Here is an 11,966-nt window from a genome sequence, read left to right as displayed (position 1 = left end):
TGGTGACTGTGTACTTTCCTGGGACTGCCATCCCAACTAGTAATTCTGCTTTGTTGTCTTAAAGAAATTTTCGTCTATGTTCTGAAGTTCTCATCCACAAAGTACTTTCTTTTTTTTAATATCCATATCCTTTTGAAGCAGTGGATTTTTATTGCTATATGTCATGCTTCTGTTGAATTTAATAGAATGAGGTTGTAATAATTCAAACAGTACCTATTCTGTATAATGCTTTTTAATTTTATCTTTTGTTTTGCTTTTGTTATATAATGAAAAATTTTATGAATAAGGGCAGTATAAAAGTTCCATCTACTAATTTTTGAAATTTATTCTTGAAAAATTTCTAATATGTCAACAGTTACTCAAAGGATAGATCTTAATCACTTTTATTGGATATTGAATGTTTTGGGTTCTGTGAAAGCTATTTTGAAAACAAAGATTCACTTTTCAGGATCATGTAATCTCCAGCTGTCCCTTCCAACCTCTATGATACTACTGTGATTCTGTTAGCATTATGTGATTTTTAGCTATATTTTTCATGAGTTGCATTTTTCATGCATATTGCTCAGGCGTGGGCTGCATAGGTTCAAATGGAATGCTGTGGAGAGGAGGGAACAGTGCAGGGATAACTCCATCTCTTGTGCTCACAACACAAACTCAATCACATTGAAACCTGTGTGTATTACCACATTCATGTGCTTGTGCAACCTGGCATGTAAAACATAGTGATCGCTAATAGGAATATTTCAACCTACCTGTGTGTGCCTGGGAAGATGTTTATTTTTGGTTATTAAGCAGACATGCAAGTTTTCTTATTTAAGTAACACATTTGGGCAAATATAAAATTGCCAAAAAATAACCATTCAGTAAGACTTCTGAAGGCAGACTAATTGAGTATCATCTTCTGATAATAAATGAAGCAAGTACAGCATGGGGATTTTTAAATGAAATTCTTGGAAGAGTAGAAGTGACCAAAACATCTGCAATGTTCATACCTCAGTACAGAAAAATATGACTGCAGCAGTTGCAATCTTCAGTCAATGTATTAAAATACATTTTTGTACTGCACGTATAACACAAGGGAGTGAATAATCATTTTTCCTTGTTTCTTGTTTCACAAGGGGAAGGAGAATCATGAAATAATCTAGTTCAGCTCCACTGTTCAAGCAGAGTCCATCTCCAAGGATAGATGCTCAATAGCCTCTCTGGGCAATCTTCTTCAGTGTTTGGCTACCCTCACTCTAAAAATGTGTTTTCTTCTGTTTGGGGAGTACTTGCTTGTTTTATGATTTTGTTTGTTTGTTCTTGTTTTTAATTTATCTACATCCTCTTGTCCAGTCATTGAGTACCACTGAGGAGACCATTTTCATGCTTTCATAGAATCATGGAATGTCATGGGTTGGAAGGGATCTGAAAGATCATATAGTTTCAGCCCTGGGCCATGGACGGGGTTACCACCTACCTACTGAATCACACTACCCAGAGCCCCATTCAGCCTGGCTTTGGATGCCTCCAGGTATGGGGCATCCAAAGCCTCTTTGGGCAGCATGTATCTGTGTTTCACTACCCTCTTAGTAAAGAATTTCCACCTAACATTTAATCTAAATCTCCCCAGTTTCAGTTTAAGGAAATTTTCCCTTATCTCTACCAGATCATGTAAAAAGTCAGTCTCTTTCGTGCTTATTAACTCCCATCAAGTACTGGAAAATTTCAGTGAGGTCTCCCTGGTGTCTTCTACTCTGACAGCCGCAACTTTTCAGATGTAATGAAGAGCGGCTTGGCAATTGCATCAGCCAGTTTCTTCAGGATGCTGGAATGCATGTCCTCCAGCCCCAGAGACTTCTACCCATTCAACTTCATAAGGTGGTCTTGGACTTTCTCCCTAGGTATTCAGGTGCACTGATAAGATCCCCCTGACATGGAAGGAGACTAAAGCACTGCCCATTTCACTTGTAAGAGGAAGGCAGATATAATTATTGATATAAATAGACATAAGATGGTAATTTGAGCAATGATAACAATGACTTAACAAGAATCAAAATGGCTAGATAGACTTGACTGTTTACTACACAGAGAGGAGGGGGAGCATAATGAATCCAAGATAAAATCTTAGCAAATTTGGTATAGTTTTAAAAAAAAAAAAACAATATATCACTTAATTACCAAGGGTCTTTTGGCAAGGCGTCACCATGTCCTGGATGAATCTCTGCACATATGTTAAGTAACATTAAGAGGTGCCCCTATTCAAGAGGAGATTCTGGTGTGCAGCCAGCTGCTTACAAGAACTCTCAAAGGGATTCTTAGGTTACTTGCTATTTATGAGGTAAGAAGATTGACTTATACAACTTAGAATTGATTCTACTGAACCAGGTACCAGTAATGAAACCTTGATTGTTGTTAGTCTGAAGGATGAGGTCTTTTGAACCTCATTAGGTTCACTAGGTGCAATAGGCCTTGGACATAACAACTAGGCTGAGAGGTGGGGGCATATTTTACAGATTTTCTCTGTCAGATCAATAGCCATCATTCTTTCCAGATAGTGCCATGGGCATGCACAACACCAAATGCAAATTTTGAATCTGTCCAATATTGATTCTTTTCCTTTTTGCCAAGCCCAAAGCTCTTAACAAGGCTATAAGTTCTGCTTTCTGTGCTGAGATGGCAGGTGCCAGAGTTCCACCCTCCATTACTTCATCTCTGGTTGTTACAGCATATCTGGCCTTCTTAACACCATCTTGACAAAACTGCTACCATCCATACACATTTCCATATCTAGATATTAGAGGGGAAAGTCTTTCAAATCAACTCTGCTAGAATATACTTGTTCAATTGTTTGAAGATAGTTGTGTTCAATTTCTCTTTCTTCTGTTGAGACATTTAAAAACAAATCTGGATTCAGTATACTGGTTACTTTTAATTCCACATCCTCTTGTTTCACGAGGACAGCTTGATACTTCATGATCCTGCTTGGAGGTAAGCAATAACTTTCCTGCAGTAACCATATGAGGGACACACACATTATTTTATTTCCCGAAGTCAATTTCCTGGCTTCCTGTATAAGCAAGCTTGTAGCATCTACAGATTTTAAACAGGGGCTTTCCAGCTTCAAGAACTTCTGCATTACAGAGTCTATTTCCAAAGAATATATATATATTTTTTGTCTGACTGATGTTACTTCCAGCTTCAGCTGGATAGTTACCGTTAATTGCATTGATCATCCAGGTGTCTCTCTGATGCCTTGATCCACAGTGTCATGGCATTTTTTACTTCCCTTGCAACTGTTTGGTCACAAGGGAACAACTTCTGTAACATAAGAATTTGAGCCTCCACAGCTTTATTTTCTAGAATATGCTCCTAGATTTCTATTTCACCAAATTTGACTTGGGTCTGCAGTTTGTTTAAGATATCTTTCTCTATTAATAGCACTGGGCAATCAAGCATATATAGGAATTGATGTGTTTGGATTTTTTTCCCAAATTTAAACTGTTATGGTTGGAAGAATGGCTGCACTTCAGCTTTTGCTTAGCTCCAACTACTGATGATGTTTGGTTGCTTAATTGTCCCTTACATGTATTTATAACTGAATATGATTCATGTATTTCTACAAGAAATTTTACATGTTCATTCCCCAGTCCCTATCAATTCTCACTCAGAGTTACCAAGTTAAACTCCTGGGTGAGAACAGACTCAGGACCCTGGGTGACCTGTCCTCCCAGTACCTGCTCTGGGCATTCCCTTTTCCAGTATCCATATTTCAAACACTTTACACATTGAAGATCTGGTTTTTTGACCCCAGGTCAGGGCATCTCCTTTCTTCTTTTATCTTTTCACCCTCCTGTCCATTTCCTTCTTTACCTCCCTTGGCCTGTGCCTTTCCCAAACCTTTTTCACATTCCAACCTTTCAACAAATTGGCTCAGCTCTCTTAGATCAGCCAGGCACCTGATTTCCGTTTCAGTTTGTTTTATCTTAACATCCTGCTCCTCTCCCCCGCCAAGGCTTTGCTGGGGAAGATTTATACCTTAAATCCGTAGTTTTCACAGCTAATTTTCACTTCCAACAATTTACCTTTATTTTTTTTTCTTTTCCAATTTTGTTGGGCCCATACTGTGTTCTAATGGATAAAGTGATCCACTCCATCAATTCCAGTGCAACAATTGAGTATATGGCATATACTGAAGCATTGTGAATTGTTAAGACAAAAGCTGTAGCTTTATTATCAGAAGTGTTATAACTAAAATTAACCAAATGCCACGAGGATTGGAATTCTATTTCAAATTTATTGGCATTATTCCGAATTACCTTTTGAATCTCAGTGGTTAAGGTTCTTCTCTTGTAATTGCCACTACTGTAGATTAAATCCATATTCGAGTTTAGATATGTCTAAAAGCCGGAGAAGCATTGTCTTGAGCTATAGCAAGTGTATCTACAATCAACTGGTGATCCTTTGTAGTAATTTTTTCCTACTTCGATAGTATACCAGATAAGAGCCACTGATTAGCTCCCAGTCCTGATAGGAAAGACTGCATTGGATGTTGTAATACATGTAAGTCACTTGTCCAATTTCATAAATTTTTTAAGAAAGAGTTTTTTTACTCTTTACATCAGTGGGGTTACTGAGAGGAGTCAATATGGGCAAAGTGGTGGTTATTCTGTGTCTATGCTGTTTTGAATTTAAATGATAGTCCTACATCATGGTGAACCCAGACTACAAAAGCAATTTGTACTAAAAAAAATGATATAAAAAGTCCAATCTTTCAGTGGCACAATTTTTCTTTCCGTTTATTTTTGATTTGACCTCAGTCACAGAGATTTGATTTGTCTTCTCATGGGTGGACTCACTGACCATTTGACTTCCTATCTTTGTTTCTTGTCCTCCAATTTCCAGGAGTTGGGAGAGCTGATTAGTACTATCCCAGCTCTATTTGTTTTCTAAGTAGATTTCAGTTCTGTGAATGAGAAAGTCTTTGCTCTGTGCAATAAAGTGCTTCCTTGCCTGTGTGACCTAAAGGCTGATGTAACCATTCTTCAAACTGATACCACTTAAGGTGATTTTTCTAATTTTAGTTAACTCATCTATCCTTTCATTCAATTTTGTGGCAGGATGATTATCTTCAAGATGGGCTTTTACCCATCCCATCTTAAAAAGGTATTTTCATGACTGTGTCTAATAATAATTGTTAATCCTTTTTTCTCCAAACTGGGGATCTATTTACTTTCCAATTCAGGATTTCCCATTGGCAGAACCACTGTGCTGTACAAGCCCACACAGCGTAAGAATCTACATATGTGACATTTGCTCCATTTTGTGTTGCTGGGACAATTGTTCTTCTTTCTCTTATTTATACACTGTTTTCACCTTCCTTTATTACTTGTTTGCTAGTGGTAAAATCCAATGCAACAGCTTTATATTGCCATTTGCCACTCACTTTTTTGGATGAGGTGTAAATCAAATGTTTTCTGTTGGTGTACCTACAAAAGGGAATGGTGTATTCAGAATTGGTAAAGCTTAAAAAGTAGCTGTAATTCTAAAGGATCTCTGTTTATAGCCATCTCCAATTTGGAAACTTGTATGTCCTTCCACCAATTTCATATTTTCTGCAACTCCTGTTAGGTAAACATACCGTTTCTAGGTGTGTTTTTGCAAAATTCCTTTTGGGGGAGCTCTCCCCTTTAGGACTTCCAGTAAGTTATATGCCCTCTGATTTGTACAGGCTGTCCTGATGTATTTTCTCAACTTGATTAACTGTTCAGGCAAGAGATAGAAATCCCTTTTCCTCATTCAGAATATCTTTGTTCTGTTTCTTTAAATGTGGCTGAACTAAGCAGTAAAGTCCTTCTTGGCCCATCTGGGCCAATTTGAAATAGGTTACAGCAAGTAGCACTTTCAGCAAAAACCCATTCAGCTATAATGGGGTCAAAGGGGATGTATTGGCCCTAGTGACTGATAAGGTTTTAACTCTTCAGTTAGAGTTTTGACTGTTTCTTTATGCTCTAATTTCCACTCCTACGGCTTGCCTTTCCACAGGAATGAGTATAATGGATGAGAAATGATAAGAAACCCAGGTACATTCTTTCTCCACTATCTCAAGGTTCCCATTAACTGTTGTAATTCCTTCCTTGATTGAAGAATTTGTAGCTCTTAAATTATCCTTAGAAGGTCTGGAGGAATCACCGCGCTGCCTGATACCCACAAAATACCCCCAAATTTTACTTCTCTACTCAGTCCCGGACGTTTTCCAGATGGAATCTTAATTTCTTCTTCATTTAGTGGTTGCTGTACTGCTGCTGCCACTTGCCCGACCTTCTCAAAGGAAGTCCCTCTGATGAGAATATCATATTTATTGATATGGTTTCACGTCCTGAGGAACTGAAATCATCTCTAGAAGTTCTGGAAGTGCAGTGTGAGCTATCGTGGAAGTATGTTTATATCCCTGTAGGGAGTCCGTTAAAGATAAACATTGTATCCCTTCCCAAGTGAAAGAAAACTTTTCTGTACTCTCTTCCGGCAAGGGAACCATAAATAGCATATCTTTTACATCTAAGGCTGCCATCTATGGGTGTGCGTCTGCTTACAAAGTAGCTTTTAAGTTGTCAATGTTTGGGACAGCAGCTGCCAGCAGTGATGTATTGGCATTCAGGCGCTGATAATCGATTGTTAATCGCCACCTCCCGTCTGGTTTCTGAGCTGGCCAGTCAGACGAGTCATATGGAGAGTGGATTTTGAAGATAATTTGGTTTTTTTTTTCTTCCAAATATGCTATGAATTAAGGAATCCCATGTCGTGCTGCAGTAGAAATGGGGTACTGCGGTACACTGGGGATCTTTGGATTCAGGGAGTGCAGGGGTTGAGTGAAGTACACACACTGCGACCTCCCTACTTCTGTGGCGTCTGGGGTTGATATTTGAGCCAAAAGACCATATGCTGCCATTCAGCAGGCACCAAATCCTAAAATATTTTCATGATGCTCTGTAATTGGAAAGTGAGTAGATGACAGACGTTTCTCACCAGGGAACCACAAGTTGACCCTAGCAGTTTGTCAAACAGAACTCACTCCATTCACACTGGTTAATCTTAACTCTTTGCTGTCCAGGCTGCACACTCAGTTTCTCAGAATCTTGCTGATAGTACTGAAAAGTGAGCTCCTGTATCTATTAGAAATTTCACTAATTGCCTTTGAGGACTGACTGGAATCAGAATATATGGACCATCATAGCTTATCCATTGATAAACCTCCACTTGTCTGACAGGCAGACCCAATTATCTGCCAACCATTACTCGTTTTTGTTTGTTTGTTTGTTTGTTTTCTTCATGTCCTTCAATTCTTCTCTAAGAGAGATGAAGAAATTATCTCCCTTTCTCTGAACCAGTGTTGAAGGAGATGATATACATTTCTTTCTTTCACTATTATCTCCTTTCTGGAATGCTTCAATCAGATTCAAGCTAATGCTAGTAGGCTGAGCATGCATCTAGGCTCTGGGAATGCCTAGAGCTTATGCCCTTTTCCATAAAGCGGTTCTCCATTCTTGATATCCTGTTTGCACATTTTTAAATAAATTTCCTTTTGATTGAGCCTCTGTTCCCTTTTTCACGGATCTCACTTATGATCTCTGCCCTGTGGTTTTAAACTCTTTTTTGTCTGTTAGTACATCATCCAGGCCCAATTCACAACTGTAATTAACAAATGCCATGCATTAATTCTTCCCATGTAGAGAGTTGTTTAAAGGTATTCTGTGCATCTTTATCATGTATAGAATTATGTTCCGTATCTCTTTTGATCTCATCCTGTTTTGCAGCTAGGGGTGTAAGGATAGCCAGGGCTACTCTAATTAGTGGTTTAAACATTGTGAAATCTACTAGAGCAGATAATGGAACATTATGAGCCAGCTGCTTGCAAGAAGAACTCTCAAAGGGATTTTTAGGCTGCTTGCTATTTATGGGGTAAGATGACTCACAGTCATACAATTTAGAATTGATTCTATTGAACCAGTTGTCTGTTATCAGATGTCTGCGTACCTGCGGTTAAACACTGATTGCTATTTGTTCCAAGGATAAGATCTCTTGCACTTCACTGTATGCACAAGGCCTTGGACATAACAACCAGGCTAGGTGGGGGGCAAGGAGTGGACTGTCATACCCCTTAACCTTTCTTCCAGGCTAAACTCTCTCAGATTCTTCTGCTTGACTCTGAGGTGCTCTTCATCTTTGTGACCATGCACGGAATTCTCTCCAGAAGCTCCATCTTTACTTTGTACTAGGAACCAGGGCTGGACACCCGCTCCAGTTGTTTCACAAACGCTGAATGGGTGGGAAGGAACTCCTGCTTTATCATCAGGTGAAGGGAAAGAAAGAACATAGAGAACAACGGTTTAAAAAAGAAATAAATAAATAAGGAGGGGGAAAGGAAATGTTTGTGTTTTACAGCATCAGATAAGTTACAAATCTGAAGAAAGACCATGATTTGTGTGAATCCAGTTGTGTCAGAACTGAATAAAACAGTTTGGCATCCCTCACTCCTTATCACCTATTAAAATAAGAGCGAGGAGTCTCTTATTTTATTTATATTATGTAATATATATATTATAAGTATTTATATATAATATATATAATAAATATTATATAAATATATTATATATTATATTTATTTAATATGGGAAGAAAACTCTCTAACTCCAATGCGGTGTTAGAAAGTGGCGTTCTTTTATTCCTCACCATATGTACCAGGCAACTTGACAAGCAAGTACTCTCTTTCAGAGTTCAGGTTCTACATTTAAGCAGTTAATACATACATATGCAGTACATTGGCATACATATTCATTCTTTTTCAAGGACTCATTAATATATGCTAATGTCTCTCTGGGCATTCTTAGTGGTAACCTAAGGTGGTCGAGTGCCCACCTACTTGTTCCTCATTTTCTACCTTCAGCTTCACCTCTGAGACTTTTGGCTAATGTCCAGCTGCTTTTCCCCAATTTGGAAAATTTCTATTGCTTTTTAGGCCATAGTGAGCAACTTTTAAAACAATATATGTGGAATCCAAGGAAGATGTTCTTGCACCTACTGGGTGCAAAAGACAAAAGTGTTCTATTATGACTCCTGTGCTTCTTGTGAGGCAAAATTATTGAGGCAAAAGAAAAAAATATTCTATTATGTCCACAGTGCAAAATTATTGAAGAAAACAAGACTATTCACCCAGTAAAGCTGAAATGGAAAGTTTTAGAATGATCACTCATGTATTCCTTTTGCCAAATTAATATAAACTAATGTATTAATCCCTGTTGCTAATCAAACCAACCTATATCAGGAGAGGTAGTCATTTTGTGATTGATTGATTGATTGATTGATTGATTTTAATGTGTTACCTGCTCTGACATACCTGTTCTGTCCGAATCTGTTTGGAAACTACAGGCCAGTCAGCCTCACCTCCATTCCTGGAAAGGTAATTAAAACAACTTGTTTTGGATACCCTCTCCAAGCAGTTGGAAGAGAAGAAGGTTATCAGGAGTATGTAACATTGACTCACTAAGAAGAAAGCATGCTTGACCAACCTGGTAGCCTTCTGTGTCATCACATATCCGAGTAGATGGAGAGAGTGGTGGATGTTGCGTACCCTGACTTCAGCAATTTGTTTGACATCATCTCCCACAACATCTTTGTTATGAAACCTAGAAAGTGTGGGATTGATGAGTGAATGGTGACGTGGACTGACAATTAGCTGACTGGCAAAGCTCAGAAGGTTGTTATCAGTGGTGTAGAATCTGGTTGGAGGCCTGTAACTAGTAGTGCTCCTGAGGGACTTGTGCTGGGTCCAGTCTTGTTCAACATTTTCATCAACAATGTGGATGTGGAAGGGGTAGAGCCCACTCTCAGCAAGTTTGCTGATGATATGAAGCTGGGAGGAGTGACTAACACACCAGAAGGCTGTGATGTTCCATTCAACAAGACCTGGACAGACTGGATAGCTGGGCAGGGAGTAACCTGATGAAGTTTAACAAGAGCAAGTGTAGAGTCTTGTGCCTAGGGAGGAATAACCACGTACATCAGTACAGGTTAAGGGATGACCTCCTGCAGAGGAGTTCTGTGGAGAAGGACCTGGTTGCCTTGGTGGTCAACAGGTTGACCATGAGCCAGCAGAGTGCCCTTGTGGCCAAGAAAGACAGTGGTATCCAGGGGTGCATTATAAAGAGCATGGCCAGCAGGTTAAGGGTGGTGATCCTCCCCCTCTACTCTGCCCTGAAGAGGCCACATTTAGACTATTGTGTACAGTTCTGGGCTCCTCAGTTCAAAAAAGACAGGAATCTTCTAGAAGAAGTCCAGCAGAGGTCTACAGAGATGATGAGGGGCCTGGAGTATCTCTCATATTAAAAAATAGTGTGAGTCTGTACAGCCTGGGGAAAAGAAGACAGGGGGGATCTGATAGATGTTTATAAACATCTAAAGGGAGGTGGGAGGCAAATGAATGAGGCCAGGCTCTTCTTAGTGATGTGTAGAGAGGACAAGGAGCAATTGCCTGAAACTTGAGCATAGGAAGTTCTGTACTGACATGTGGAAGAACTTCTTTACAGCAGCAGGGATGGAGCACTGGCACAGGCTGCCCAAAGAGGTTGTCAAGTCTTCTCCTATGGAGGTATTCAAGAACCATCTGGATGCTTACGTGTGAGACCTACTGTAGGGTACCTGCCTTGGCAGAGGGGTTGGACTCATTGATGTCTTGAGGTGCCTTCCAACTGCTGTGATTCTGTGATTCTGTAATTTCTAATCTGTTTATCCTTGCAGTATTTTTGTATGGAAAGTACACAGAGTGTATCCTGAGACAACGTAATGATTACAGGTGAATTATTGAAGGCATGCAGTAAACTGATTTCATTGGAAAGCACAGCTTACTAATCAGTTTCTTTAAAGAACATGTGGTAGTCCCTGGAAATTAACTTGCCTTCAGGCATGCCTACGTGACTTTGCAGGGAAACATAACTGTATTTTCAGTTTTGTTCTTATTAATGTGACAGCAACTTCAAGTTTAATTGTAGACAGTATAATCACTTTATGTAAGTAATTTCTTTATGTAAAAGTGAAATAATATTTTCACTTACCTAAATTATATTCTTATTTACAATAAGTTATTTAAAATAATGTTTTGATTCTACAACTGCACGAATAATGCTTTTACTAATGTAACTGGCAATATTGCCTTTGCACTATTGCTAGCTTTTATTTTATGGTGAAACATCTGCAGTTTTCATGCTGAACTTCAAAGCTTAGGATCCACTAGCCTCCCAGCCACTCACCTGAGCCATGCAAGCAGATTTTTTTAATGTTATGTGGTTTTGGTCTAGCAGAGTTCTGGATTTTTATAAGTGGGGAAACTATGTACACTTTATTGTTGCTAGGACTATTTTGATGACTGAAAAATATGTAAATGCTGTTTATCTTGCAAATTGGTATTGGAGGAGGAGTCGCTATGTGTCACATCCCTACTATTGCCCATCTATTAGCTATCGCAGTAATTTTTTATACTTCATACTATGGAAATCTAAAAAATCTTTAGTGTATGTGGCTGATCTGCACACAGCTGGTATAACAAAAGATTATGTTGCCCATACACTAAGCAGAATGATTGATAGACAAGGTTTTCATCTAGCAAAGTGCAGTTTTGTTACATAATTACAAGAATTATGTGCAGCAGTAAATCTTTTCCCTGACTATAAATTGAAGGGTTGTTCTGACTGAGTTATGAAAAAAATTATAAACTAATTTGTGGAAACAGCATCTGTTGCATGCAGGCAACAATAACATCAACAGCAAAAAAAAAGCTCTTAGAAGAAAGAATTTATTTCTCTCTTTGCAGTTTTTTATAAGACAAAAGAGGAAAAAACAATATTACAGTCAGTAGTTCTTGTACAACACATGTTTATGTACACAGTTTTATTTACTGGAAAAAAAGATGTTTCTTGTTGTTGTTTCGTTTTTTT

This window comes from Meleagris gallopavo, chromosome 1, assembly GCF_000146605.3.
Source record: "Meleagris gallopavo isolate NT-WF06-2002-E0010 breed Aviagen turkey brand Nicholas breeding stock chromosome 1, Turkey_5.1, whole genome shotgun sequence".
NCBI classification, from domain to species: Eukaryota; Metazoa; Chordata; class Aves; order Galliformes; family Phasianidae; genus Meleagris; species Meleagris gallopavo.
The sequence above is the reverse complement of the archived record's forward strand: the minus strand, read 5'-3'. Positions refer to the sequence as shown.